This window comes from Alligator sinensis, unplaced genomic scaffold (genome assembly GCF_000455745.1).
Source record: "Alligator sinensis unplaced genomic scaffold, ASM45574v1 scaffold1404_1, whole genome shotgun sequence".
Lineage (NCBI taxonomy): Eukaryota > Metazoa > Chordata > Crocodylia > Alligatoridae > Alligator > Alligator sinensis.
The window spans coordinates 261,308-275,352 of NW_005843008.1; the positions used below are offsets into that span (position 1 = coordinate 261,308).

General features: G+C 53.5%; 2 pseudogenes; both read right to left on the reverse strand.

Annotated features, from left to right (window-relative positions):
- Positions 1-3,798: 3,798 nt before the first annotated feature.
- Positions 3,799-5,834, reverse strand: LOC102370590 (annotated as a pseudogene).
- Positions 5,835-8,526: 2,692 nt separating this feature from the next.
- Positions 8,527-10,084, reverse strand: LOC102370840 (annotated as a pseudogene).
- Between the last annotated feature and the right edge of the window lie 3,961 nt (positions 10,085-14,045).

A 14,045-nucleotide genomic window follows, 5' to 3' on the forward strand; every position in this document is an offset into this window, starting at 1 on the left:
TACTAATCTGACCCTAGGGAAAAAATCCTTCCTGACCCCAAAAAGTTAGATAATATGGCTATCGTGCAGCCAGGGGCATGACTGACATGTGCAGACATAACTTTACTCTACTTCATTGCATGCCCAGTCTGCTGTCCTGTGGCTTCACAGCTATTGGTACTGGATGTAGCTACCCTTAGCTCCGCACAGACTTGTACATGCCAGGCTGTTGTGGCATTGCTACTGCTATTACATTAGCCTGGTGTGCCTGTGCCAGCATGCATGTACCCTCCAGGCCCAGGAAGAATGGCGCTGGGGGGAAAGGCACAGCGGAGGATCCTGGTTGCAAGGCTCAGCTCTGCAACATCCTTCCTGAGAGTCCCTGGGCATGTCATTTTTTTGTGGCTGTTGCCAGGCCTGCATCCACACCAGCTGGGGGAGGTAACACACAAAAAGGGCAGTTGTCACACACCAAAACTTCTGCCTAAGCCAAGTTTGCACCATGCTGCTGTGTTGTGTTGGTGAGGAGGTGTGAAATGTTGGCTTCCGTTATTTGGGAAGGTAACACCAGAGTCTCCATTAGGCACAGCAATATTGGGAGAGGCTCCCTAGTGTCAACAAGGCCCATATTTGATGGCTTCAGTTATATGCTCAGAGCTAAGAAGATGCATCCCCAAAGTGAGCCCAGGTGTGACTATGCCCTGCCTCGGGATGGGCTCCCTCCAAAACTGAAGGGCACATGGTCTCTTTCTCTTCCTTTTACAGGTTTCCCAGGGACAGGGAGAGACAGGGAAGCACCTGCAGAGGTTCACCGCTATCTTAGAGCTGGATTTTCAGTGTCTTCTGGGGGCTGGGTTTTTCCAGGTGCTGAAGTAAATGTTGGGGTTGGGCAAAGGATGGACAGCCTAGTTGGTTAGCTGGTAAGGGCAGACTTAACTAACACCAAGGGGTAAAAAGAAACAATAGTAGTACCAGGCCGAGGCACTCGTCTCAGGTGTCTCCGAGGTATTTAAAGTGCAGAGCCCATCCAGGGATCAAATTTGAAGTCTCTTGGCAGCAAGGACACGATCTGATTTAACTTTCCAATGAGAGCCAGCCACAATCATGGTAACCTCCTCCCATTCCCCTTGCATAGTAATCCCCTCTGCTTTCTCCAAGGTCCCACAGTAGGTCACTAGCAGTCGCACAGAGTCAGGTGAAGCTATTCATTTATTGCCCAGAACCTCTTTTCAGCTACAAAACCTGCAAATCCAGTTACCCCAATACAAGTTCATCTTGTTTCCTGATTCATTGTTTACAAAGAAAAACAAATAAACACATAAATCCCACTTGGCTTTAATGTTGCATACATACAATTACACTAAAACAATTTTAAAACACTTTTTAAACAGGCTGGGATCTGAAATAAAATAATTAAAAAAAACCAATCATTACAATAATCACTTTGAAAAATGAAAATATTCCATTTGTGGGTCAAACCAGCCCTTTTAGGGAACTTTTTTTGGACTTGCAGTGACCAGTGCTTTGCAAACCATGCTCTCGTTTTGGCTCGCTGGCAAGACCTGGGCAGAGGACCCAGACACTGGCCATCCATCACATTGGAAACCCTGGCACAGTGCCTTACTCTTGGTCAGTGGCAGGACTAGGGAGGGTGAGAGGAACCCTCCCCCAGGCACTGATTTGGACAGGGCAGCAGGATGATGAGTTGACCCCTGGAAAGCTGGTGTGGTGGAAGCTGCAGCCAGGGTTGCAGGGGGAGCCAGCATCATGGCAGCAGGAGTTGGGACCTCTTTCTGCCCTGAGACCTCTGCTCAGGGTCCCAAAACAGCTGGTTGCACCTCTGCTCTTAACCAAAAACCTATTGCATGTTGGCAGAGCCCTAGAAAATAAGAACTGCCATTGGGCGAGGTAGACCTGTGGCTTGTCACGGTGTGACACAGGAGACTGATGGGGCCAGAAAGCCAGTGCTGAAAGGGAGAGTGAACTGGATCTGACTGGGGCTTTTTTTCCACTGTTCCCATCTCTCTTGCACCCTCCAGCATTTAAGATCCAGGCCTTCTGGCTCAGGGAGCCCACGGTGTGGTGCTGCTCCAGCTGAGGATGGGACCTGGATGCTGGGGTTGCCAGTTGCCAGGGTGTCATGATTGATCCGGGGTTTGTAATAAAAGATCCTGTGACTTCAGAGGGAAGCTGGCAACTATAAACTCACCATTAGAGCACAACCATGTAAAAGGAACAGTGCCCTGGCAGAGAGCGCCTCATGTTTGGACTCAGGGCCAGCAATGAGACCACAGGTTCCTACCATCTGAACACGGGTGAGACGTAGGGCACTTTTGCACATGGATGTATGATGCACGGGTGTCTGGAGCAGACAGACCAGGCCTGCAGGAGGCAAGTGTGGTTCCAGGGAGGTGTCAGGAGGGAGGTAGTAACAGTGGGGTTTGCATTGAATGGGAGCTGAGTTTGCTCAGTGCAAACCCAGCTCCGATCCAGTGCATCTCTGGGAGCCCTCTGCTCAGAGATGCACTGGATCGGAGCTGGGTTTGCACTGAGCAGGGGGCTCCCAGAGATGCACTGGATCGGAGCTGGGTTTGCACTGAGCGCACGGCTCCCAGAGATGCACTGGATTGGAGCTGGGTTTGCACTGAGCAGAGGGCTCCCAGAGATGCACTGGATTGGAGCTGGGTTTGCACTGAGCAGAGGGCTCCCAGAGATGCCCTGGATGGGAGCTGCATGCCAGTGCAGCTTACAGTGCTGTCCAGTTCCCCGGGTCCCCAAAGGCAATGGTACCCCAGGATGCAGTGGCATGCATAGGTTTTGCACTGACAGACTCGGGGCCAAAGATACTGTGCAGACACCAGGGGTGGCTACGTCTACACTGGGGTAATGTTGTGTGTCCATATCCACAAAGGCCCTGTGTGCTTGTGAGCGACCCCCATCAGCAAATCTCTGGGGGTTGAATGCCCTGGAGGATTCGGGGCTCTTCCGTTTCTGGTCATGTGCTAGCCTTGTGCATAAGCTGGGAGGTCCTGGGAGAGATCCCAACAAGGAGGTCCTGGGAGAGATTTCCAGCAGAGACAGCAGAGGGGCAGAAAGCAACTTGCATTGAACTAGTCTATGAAGTACATGGCATGACGGGCCTGGAAAGACCCCCTGGGTCCTGCTCTCTGGTCTTGGGACTTCTGTGCAAATCTGCCTCTGTAGGGACACAGGGCATCTGCAATAGCAGACTACCTGGGGCCTCCTGAGCCTTTCTTGAGCCAAGTGTTGAGCTCTTGGCAGAGGCAGTGCCTCAGCAATCAGTATGATCCTGTTTGATCATGAGAAAAATCCCTTCCTGGCCCCAGATTGGTAGCAATGAGTGGAGGGGTAGCCAGGACCATGCAGGGTTGGTCCTAGCAGGACCATTGGCCCCATCCCCAGTCTGGGCTGCAGCAGCACCCAGCGCTTCTTGTAAGGCTTAAAACCCCCTGACACATGGAGAAGGAAGGGGGGGGGGGGCAATTGGCACAGCCCAGAAACCTGGGAAAGTGCCATAGTAGAGCACAGGCATTGCTAGGCCTAGATCATCCCTGACCAGTGCCCGTCCAGCCTCTCCTTGAACCCCTCCAGTGATAGAGAGTGTGTCCCCCGGCCCTTCCCTGGCACCTATTCCACTGCCTCCCTGCTCTAACATCATCATCACTGTTTTGAGCATGGGAAACCCTCCTCCTCTTGCACTGATCCCCAGGGTCTGAAGAAAGCCAAGCCACACGCTGTATCATGGTACGCACTGCCCTGCTTTTAGCGCGCAGCATTATGACAGGCAAAAGGAACGTGTTACAATATCTTGCTGGGTGGCTGGGGCTTTGTTAGCATCTCAATCGCGGCATCGATTTCTCCTTCCGTATCAATCAGGGCCTGCAAATTGGCCTCGCGGTCCTGGAAGCCCATGGCGCTGAGCTGGGCCATCTGGTGCTCGAACCTGACCTCTGGTGTCTGCTCATCCATACTCTCCGGGCCGTCGCTTTCATCCCTTTCCGAGCTGAAGCTGACGTCTTCTTCAGACGTGCTGCTGCGGGTGGAGCTGTCCATGGACTCCTGTTGCGGCTCCATGCCTCGCTGGCCCAGGCCTTGGATGAAATCCGGCGCTTCCACCAAGAGCGTATGCAAGCCTAAGAGAACCTGCAAGAAAGCCGGCACCGCTCGAGGGTTCGTCAGCACGGCGGAGATATCGGTGTGCTCCAGCTGCCGGGGCAGCAGCTGCATCTCTTCTTCCAGAGGCTGAGGGCTCCCGTCGGTGCAGGAGAGCGGGGCGCTTCTCAGCATCCTTTGCGCAGGGCCGTTGGGGTTGGCCAGCGCACTGCCCAAGTTTTGCATCAGCTCCTGGTTGTCTGTGAGCTGCTGGACCATGCCCTGAATGCCCCCGGCACAGGGCACTCCAGCACCCGCTGCGGGGCCCAGATTTAGCACGACCAAGTTCTGCCCCGTGTGCTCGCTTTCACCCCCATTCCCAGCCTCACCGGCCTGGAGGGACTGGGGATCCCACGGGTTTGGCAGAGGGTGCCTGTTCTCAGTTCGGGCCGGCACGCTGACCCCGCCGGAGGGGGGCTGTCCTTGCTGCGGTGCAAAGGGGTCGCTCTCAAATGGCGCTTGCTCTGCCTCCAGCATGGGCTCCTCCGCGTCGTGGTAGAGCTGCTGCAAGGTGCTGTAGCCGCCCGGGAGGCTCTCGAGGTTGCTCAGGGCTCGGTCGTTGCTGCGGACCATCTCCTGCAGCGTGGCCGGGTGGCTGGCAGCATCGAGTATTTCCCGGAGGAAGCTGGGGCTGCTTAAGAGGTGCCCGATCAAGGGGGTCCTCTCGGCCAGCTGCTGCACCCGCTGGTCTTCCAGCAGGAGCTCCCTGATGAGGTCGGGGTTGGCGAGGGGGCTCTGCACCATCTCACCCACCAGGTCAGAGATGAAGGCATCCTGATCTTGGGCCTCACTTAGGAGATCTGACACCTCCATGGGGTCCAGGCCCAGCAGGCTCAAGCCCGTCACCCCAATGAGGAAACCCATCAGGAAGGGGCTGCTGTTGATGGTGTTCAAATCCAGGTCGGTGTGGACGATCTCAAACAAGAGGTTCTCCATGATTTGGGCCACAAACTCCTGGCTGGAGGCCACCACATGTTCCAGCTGACTCTGCAGCTCTGATGCATGGGTCAGGCCCAGGTGCGGCAGGTCCGTCGCACCCCCCGGGGATAGCAGGCTGGAAGCGCCGCCGTTTGCAAACAGCCCGGTAATGGTGGGAGCGTGGGGATATTCTGCGGAGCTGTCCGGCGGTCTCTTCTGCGCCCGGATGACCAGGTGGACACTGGCTCCGCTGTGAACGCTGTGTTGGCTCAGCGTGTCCTGGTCCTTCAGGATCTTGCCGGCGAAGATCAGCACCAGCAGCTCAGCGGGAGCCTGGAAGCGTGGGGCGATTTCAGCCTTGAAGTCCTGGATGGTGCTGCTTTCGGCCACTTCGAACCGCTCCTTCTGCTTGAGGGTCTTCACCGTCACCGTAATGCAGCTGGGCTCGGTGATGGTAGCTGCCTTCTTGGGCCCCGGCGTCTGTCTGCGGCCGGACATGGCAGCGTGGAGATGGGAGCGCAGCGTTGGTAAGAAGCAGAGGTGATGGGAGGAGACGGGGAGCGATGAGAGACAGTCTCCTTTGCTCTTGCTGCGCTGGCTGCTGGCTCTGGCCAGGGAGCAGTGGGATGGGGGCGGCGACCTCCTTCCCCCGTGGTGATGCTGGAAGCCGAGCCCCGGGCGCACATACCAGCCAGATGTTGCCCAGCTGTTGCGCTTGCTCACCACCTGCCAGGCTCCCTCATGTCCCCTCTCCCACTGCTGCTGCCTGCCCATGGAGAAGCTCTGCCCTGCCTGCCTGGATGGACTGTGACATCACTGCTGATGTCATAGGGCAGCCACGGTGGTAGCTGGCACCTTGCTGGAAGCAAGAGCAGGGATCACCCGTTTCTGGCGCAAGCTGGGGTCCAGCCATCTCTCAACCTAATACATGTGTGCAATGCTTATATGTGTGCAATGCTTATACGTGTGCAATGCTTATAACCATGGTGCGTGCAGGGTTATCCTCCACCGTGCGCCCAGTTATAGACCTGTTGGGTCTCTCTGCCCTCCTCGTGCCGTCCTGCTCCCAGGCGTCTCAACAGGAGCAGCCTGGTTCATGCCCTGCTATGCTGCTCCCATGGGCGGATCTCCGATTTTGAAAAGAGGATGAGTTATTCAGTTTATTTTTCACTGGAGAAAAACAGGGGTTGTGCTATAGATGGTGATGCCCCTTGCCATCTGTTTGAGGCCTCGGGCATATTAGGAAAGCATATTAGGAAACTCGAGCTTTCCTAATATGCCAGAGACCTAAGATGGAAGCAAAAAAGAAATAGGACTTCATTGGAAAGAGATCAAAACAATCTGCAGGGCTGGGAAATAGGAGTTTCATGGCCTGGAGCAGTGTACTGGGACAGATAGCTTGGGACAGATAGCTGGGACAGACATCCGGGCCATTAAGAAGAAGAGAGGGTCGTTAACACCTGTGAAATGAAGAGCTTAGAAAGGGATTGATAATGCACGATGAAGTCAAGTGCTTCCCTCACTGATGTTGGATGAGGTGCGCTGCTGTCAGTGCCAGTCAGTTGGCTTTCAACTTTGGGGGGAGGAATCAAAAGGGGGGTGTGACTGCCCCGCTGCCCCCATCCCGGCAAAGCAAATCCCTCTGGAAATCCCACCCTGCTGTCCTCGTCAGGGTCAGCGGGGCAGGCCTGGCCCCTGTCCCTTACTGCAGCACGAGGTCTGAAATGCACCAGACCGCTCCATGCATGCACCTAGCACCAACGTCCACCCCCCTGCCTCCTCCACTCCCAAAAGCTCCTCTCCCAAAAATGCAAGGCAGGGCACTGCTCTGCAGCACAGGGTGCCTGCATCATGGGGCAGGGGCCGGCCACCCTCGGGTGCAAGCCAGAGGGAGCAGATGTTGTTTGCTCTTGCCAGCCTGTCTTCTCAGCCCTCAAAGCAGCTCCTCCCTCCCTCAGGTCCTCAAGGAGGGTAATGGGGGGTCCTGCCACCCTGCTCTTTGCTTCCAGTGCTGTTACCATCAGGAAAACGTCAGCACTGGAATTAATATCTTTCTCAATCTGGCTTTTTTTTGTGCATGTTATTAAATGACTCTTGTGTCTGTCTTCATTACACTGAGGTCAGCATGGAAGAAGCAGGGAGATTGGGCCCCAAACGCCTTGCTTACACCCAGTGGAGAAAGTCCATACCCACCTTCATATTACTGCCAAGGAAGGAAGAGCAGCTCTTTTTTCTCTTCCCCCCCTCTTAAGTCCACATTTGTTTGTGAGAGCTCGCCTAATACAAGAGTTAAGTATCTAGATACGTGATATCCGTGGCTCCATTTTCCCATCTATGCAGGTAAGTGTTGTAAATGGAAAACACATTCAGAAAAAATCCAGTAGTCGGATCAGTACGGATGAGGGGAGAAATGGGGAGTGCTGTGTGTAGACGATTCACTGAGGGTTGACCTGGCATCTATTTTGGCCTTTCAAATAGGAAATGAGGCACGTAGTCTTTCAGTTGTCAGCAAAGCATCCCTAAGGCAAGACCTCACCCAAAGCTAAATTTGCTTCCTGTTCACTCAGCATCCTAACTGTTCACACCAGGAAAAATAGCCCCTCTGCACATTCAAGTGCACTAGATACAGTTCCCCTAAAGTTCGCAGAAAAGTGAACTCTTCTGTCTGTACCAGTCTGATGCTGATGCTGCACTGGGGGTAGGAAGGGATTTCTCCCCTGCCCCTGTTCGGTCTGACCCCAAGCGGAGGGGCAAGACCCTCCAGCCAGGACCCTGTAGGGTTGGTCCCAGTAGGAGCATTGGCACAGCCCAGCCCCATCCCCAGCCTGGGCTGCAGCCAGCACCCAGTGCCTTGTGCGGAGGCTTAAAACCCCTCTGACACACATTGCTGGTTGCCCCTGCTGTTAATCCCTATAGCAGAGCACCAGCACCTAGACCATCCCTGAGCAGTGGCCATCCAGCCCCTCCTTGACCCCTCCAGTGATGGAGAGTCCACCCCATCCCTGGGCATCTATTCCACAGCCTCCCTGCTCTGACACGGAAGAAGTTTTTCCTGTTCTCCAATCTAAACCTAGTTTGATGCAACTTCAAACCACTGGTCCGTGTGCTCCTCTCTGCAGCAAGGAGAAGGGATGCAGCAACGCCCATAATTAAGTAAATGATCTCACGATTCCTGGACAAATGGTGTTGCATAATGGAATATTATTATTGACACAATGCAGGCCCTTAACTAATGGAGAAACCACTGGTGTCTCAAGGAAGCAGCAGCTGCCCACAGCCCGGTGCCCCACACTGGCTTTTGTTCATCAGACTGAAATCCCAGCCTGCAGTCACACACGTTACAGAAAGGTCTCTCGGGCGGTTGAGCTGAATGCTTCTGCTTCCCCGCTGCTGTGCTGGTGTCTCCTGGGTGGCTTTCACAGCTGCCCTGTGCCCTGCCCAGCCCACGTGCATTTGCAGGAGGGACCTAATCCAGCTTCTCCTGAAATTTGACTTCAGGAGTGGGGAGATGCTGATGGTCGGTCCCAGGAAGAGCTTGCAACATCTGCGCCACGTCCGAGACCCGGTGCCTCTGCTCGGAGGCTGCTGTTACCGGGCGTGATGGATCACCCTGGGCCAGGCTCACGACCGTGCAGCTGAGAGAGCTCGCGGCATTTCCCAGGCCCCACAAACGGGGCGTGAGCCAGGGCAGCAGCACCGGCGCTTCTGCCGCCAGCGTCTGCAGGCCCTGCTCGATCTGAGCCCAAGCATGCATTGCTTTGGGGTTGCACACGGCCGCCAGCATCTCGGGGCTCTGGCTCTGCCAGAAGACACTGGGCAGCCATGGAGGGACCTGCTCGGGCGACGGCGGGCCATTCTCGGCCGCCAGCACGGCCCCCTGGGCGCTCTGAATCAGCCACCGCACCATACACTTGGTGTAGCAGGAGCACAAATTTGCAATCAGCTGGGGGGTCTCTGCGATCTGCTGTGCCAAGCTCTGGAGCCCCCCCAGGGGGAAGGTCCCAGCCCCATGTCCAAGACTGGGGACGGAGCAGCTTCGGCTGATGGGGCCAGAGCTGCAGCTGACGACGCTGCTCTCGGGGTCGCCGTAGGTGCTGGTGCTACAAATGCTGGTGGCGCTCTGGGACACAGAGGGAGGAGGCGAATGGTCCCAGGCGTCGACGCAGGGGAGCAGCCCGTCCCTCGCCACCTCCTCCGCAGACGAGTTCCTCACCAACAAGGCCAACGGGCCGCGGCCCAGGGGGTCGGGGGCGGCGCCGAGTATCGGCTCCGGGGGCTCCATGTAGGCACCTCTCGAGGGATTGTCCCCACCTGGGATGCTCTCGAGGCAGCTGGCGGCCTGGTCCGGACCCCTCGTGTCCGGCCCGGTGTCCGGGTTCCTCACCATGTCCAGCATCTCCCGCATCATGTCGGTGTCGTTCAGGACGTGGCCGATCTCGGGGATCTGCTGGGCCAGCTGCTGCATCTGTGGGTTGGCCAGGATCAGCTGCCGCATCAGCTCGGGGTTAGACAGCATGCTGTGGATGAAGAGGTTTTCCACCGTCGGCACCGCGGCCTCCGCGTGGGGCTGCAGCGGTGGCTGGGTCTGCAGCTCAGTGCTCAAAGTCTTTGCCTCCAGGCTCGCCGGACTCTGCCTGACCAAGTCGTAGGCGCTGCTGGCAGGGGAGGTGTCCAGGGACGACATTGGGGCTGGGGTTGCAGCTCTGCGCAGCACCAGGTCATCCTGGGACCTCTTGTGCGTCCGGATGACCAGGTGCACGGTGATGCCGTCGTGGATCCCCCATTGCCGCAGCGTGTCCTGGTCCTTCAAGATCCTCCCCATACAGACCAGCACCAGCTGGCTGGTCTGGCAGTGGAAGTGCTTGGAGATCTCCTCCTTGAACTGCTGGATGGTGTTGTTCTCCGGCACCGTGAACTCCTCCTTCACCCTGGGGGTCTTCACCGTGACTCGGATGATGTGTGGGTTAGCCGTGACGACTGGGCAGGCGATGACGCTCTCTCCACTCTCGGCCATGGGTGGCTGGGCTCGGGGAGGCGTGGACAGCAGGGGCACGGGGCAGGGGGGACGATGTCACGCTATTGGTAGTATTATCGGTGTTCTTGGTTGCAGGGGGGCGGCGGGAGCTGAACGGCTGGCCCCTGCCCTGCCTGGAGCCACCATCTGCTCCCAAATCATGCAAACCAGCCCCCCCGTCTCCTCCCAGCCCCAGCTGTCTGAGACCCCAACAGCTGCTGCTGCCCTTCTTCCCCATGCCACATCCACCTGCACCGACTATGACATCGGCGATGACATCGTGCACAGCAAGGATGTCAGAGCAGGCACCAGGCTGGATTTGCCTCTTGCCCTGGTGTAAACCAGGAGTTGCTCCAGAGCTCGGGCAACCTCAGCCCCCGTGGGATGGAGTCTCCCCAGCTTTGCTCCCTGTGTCCACGGCTGGGCACGTGGATTCGTAGCGCTCGGGGACCACCATATCATCCTGTCCCACATCCTAGGGGCATCATCCGAATCATGTTTCGGAGTCACGTCTCATTCTTCAACAGTCTTTTAAAATGCAGACAGGGTTAGACCCGTCTCCCACTCTCCGCCTCCACAAAGGTCCAGAAGCGGAGGAAAGAAAGTTCAGAGGAGAGGGTGAACGGACATGGTGGCAGAAGCAGTAAATCATAATAAGGCTACAGTGAAGTGATCAAGGCCTGGCAAAGGGAAAGGTCAGCCCGTTGGTTTGAAGACCTCTGACAGACCTCTCCCCTTCTCACCCGCTCTCATGCACGTATTCACATGAAGCAAACACGACCCACGTGTCCACCTCGCCACGCTTTGCTATCAAAGGCACGCTTTTACCTGACTTGGTGTTGAGGCCAAAAGAAGTATCCCAGCTTCCAGGAATAATCCCACCAGGTATTGGCCAATAGGTAGCTCTTCTTAAACAGGACTCTGCATGCAGTGCGCTGCTTCCCTGCCTGGGATGATCAGCGTTCATGGCTCCTCAGACAGCGACCCCGCTTAGCGAGGCATTTTCTCGTTAAGGCACAAAAGGTGCCTTGAGGGGCAGGGACTGGGTGAAAACTGCTTCCCAGCTGGGGCCATGGGAGCTGCAGCAGGCCATGAAGCTGCCAGGAAGCCTGCTTATGCTTCTGTTTTATTGCAAGGAGGTTTGTAGCCCAGATCACAGGTGAACCTGTGGGTAGGCAATGGCTAAAAGAGTCAGAAATAGGTCTAGGGCCCAACCCTTTGGGATATATGTTTATTCGCTTGCACCTGAAAACATGGGAACAAAGTCCTTCTGGCTAGCCGCGGCAGCGTGGCATAGAGCCTCATCTCTACCAGCCGGGGAGACTCGAGAGGGTGGCATGCAGATGGGCGGCAGGTCTTCTTGAATTTGCTCCAAATTTCCCTCCAGCCTATGCCCAATATTGATAAACAGCTGGTTTTAATATTCTAATCAATGAACTCTGACTGATTTTATTTAACTTCCTTCCTTTCCCAAGGATATAAATCCGAATTAACCGACACCTTCCAAGTGCATGAGAGATCTGGTTCAAAAGTTTTAGTGAAACAAAGAGGGCGGGTTTCTTAGTCCCTAATGAGGAAGGAAAGGAGATAAGATAAAGAAGAAACAGCTTTAAGATATACTACTACTACTACTATACTGCTGCTATGATAAAGTAGTAGTAGTGATTGATGTAACAAAAGGTATTAGATGTTATTTTGCTATAATAGATATATTTTTTGTTAAAATGCTTAGGCTGTTTTTGTTTTTACCTTACTTTGATGGTTTCCTTAATGCACAAGGCCTAAAAGGAGATAGAAAATGCTTTTGTACAGTGTATATGAATTACTTTGTCAGGGAAGACCATAAACACAATTAAATAATGTATGGTTTTCTCTCGCTTGCTGGCCAAGTCAGTTGTCACATCTGTAGATTTTATACAGGCTGAAGAACAAGGGGGATGGAGGGACAGTACTGTTACTTCACTATCAGCCATTTCCACACCTGAGTTAATATTACACCATCTACATTTGTTTTTAGCTCTCACTAAAGCCCTTGCATTTTATAGCCCTGCAGACAAGAGAGACGATCAACATTTTGCTTATTCGCAGGAAGAGCTAAGAGGCAGCAAAATTGCAGAAGAAAGGATATGTCCTGGATGTTGCACTATCATTAAAAAGGAAGAAAAGGCTGTTAACACTTGTGGAGTAAAGAAAGATTAGTAGGAATCGGTGGTCCTCATGGCTCATTCTGATGTATCTGACTCCCTCGCTGCTGCCCCTCCTGGGAAGTTGGTTTAAAGTTTGGGATTAAAAGCGGGGTGCGACTGCATCACTGCCCCCTCCCCCAGATCCACCCTGTGTGTGTCCCTTAAGTCTTGCTTTGCCCTCTGAATGGGTATAAATTTCCCTGGGATGCTTGTATTCACCTCCATTGCGTGACACGAAAAATAAAATGAGAGCTGGTAAGAGGTGACCTGGCAGCACTCCCATGGCTTTTGAAATGCTCACATTCACCCTGTTCAGCAACCTGGGTATGGAGCAGCCTCCACTGTGGATCTCCATCCCCTTCTGCTCCCGGCACCCTGTGGACGGTTAGAAACCTCCACTGTCCTGTGGATCGCGGTCCCAGAGTGATGCCCCCGGGAACTCATGGGCCTGTTTGTAAATGCCCTTTCCTTTTCAAAAGGGTGAAAATCTTGTCCTTCCAGGCCCAATGAAAATGTTAAACCTGCTTTTCTGTATTTTGCTTCCGGGAGGAAAACCAAGCAATGCACAGTTTAGGGCTTGACCCGGGTTCCTCTTTCCAGTTCCCTGGTTTGGGAGTTGAACCGAGTCATTCATTCTTCACACAGCTGTGCTCGTAATTCATTTCCCTGCACTGCAGTCACCTGTTGCAAATAATTTTTGCTTTGGAGGTCACCAAAGATACACAGCACTAAAGAAGTATGCTTACTTAATGAAGCTAATGAGCTCATGAAGAATAACATAGCTCAAAAAATAGCTCAGTCTGACGCACATTCAAGATGGCATATGCACCATAGCGTGTTACATCAGTCCATCCATTCATAAAGAAATACATATATATATATATAATATATATGTGTGTGTGTGTGTGTGTGTGTGTGCGCACATGTAGATAGCTCTAGATGTGTGTGTGTGTGTGTGTGTGTGTGTATACACACACACATCTAGATCTATCTGTATCTATCTATATCTATATATATGTATATATAGAATATGTAGGTATAGATATGGATACAAATAGACAAATATAGATACATAAATTTGTGTGTATAGATATATACAAATATCTATATGTAATTCTGGTGGCTCTGGACAAACATACAAATAGATGTATAAATGTGTATGCGTGTATCTTTATCCATATCTAGATATATATATATAGAGAGAGAGGGATATAGATATAGATAGATAGATAGATAGATAGATAGGGATAGAAAGGAGATGGATATAGATATAGATAGAGATCTCTCTCTCTCTCTCTCTCTCTCTATCTATCTATCTGTGTATGTGTGTATATATATTTTGCACTTTTGGTGGCTCTGGACTTTGCCAGAAACCTGAATGCAAGTCCAGATGGGGATACTAACCAGTGTTGAATTTCAGCTAATGCAACACAATACCACCTTCTGCATCCTGCAACAGGAATAAAGCAGCTCCGTTACCCAACCGTTGACTGGAGGGTTTGCAACCTGTAGATCATTGACCATCTCCTTGAGACATACAGGTTCAGAAACCCCTCTCCCCAGCCCAATCCCCGTGGAAACCTCAGCAGAATATTTAGGCGGTTTTGCTCCTAACAGAGCATTGCAAGCAAATATTCCTAAGGATGCACTGTTCCCCACAGGGGGGCTGTGACCTGCAAACGACAACCCTGTGCTGATGCTCTTCTGTGCCTGGCTCTGTTAGCCATGGTAAAGCCATCAGGAGAAGCACGATTCAGGCCTACGCAGGTAGGGAA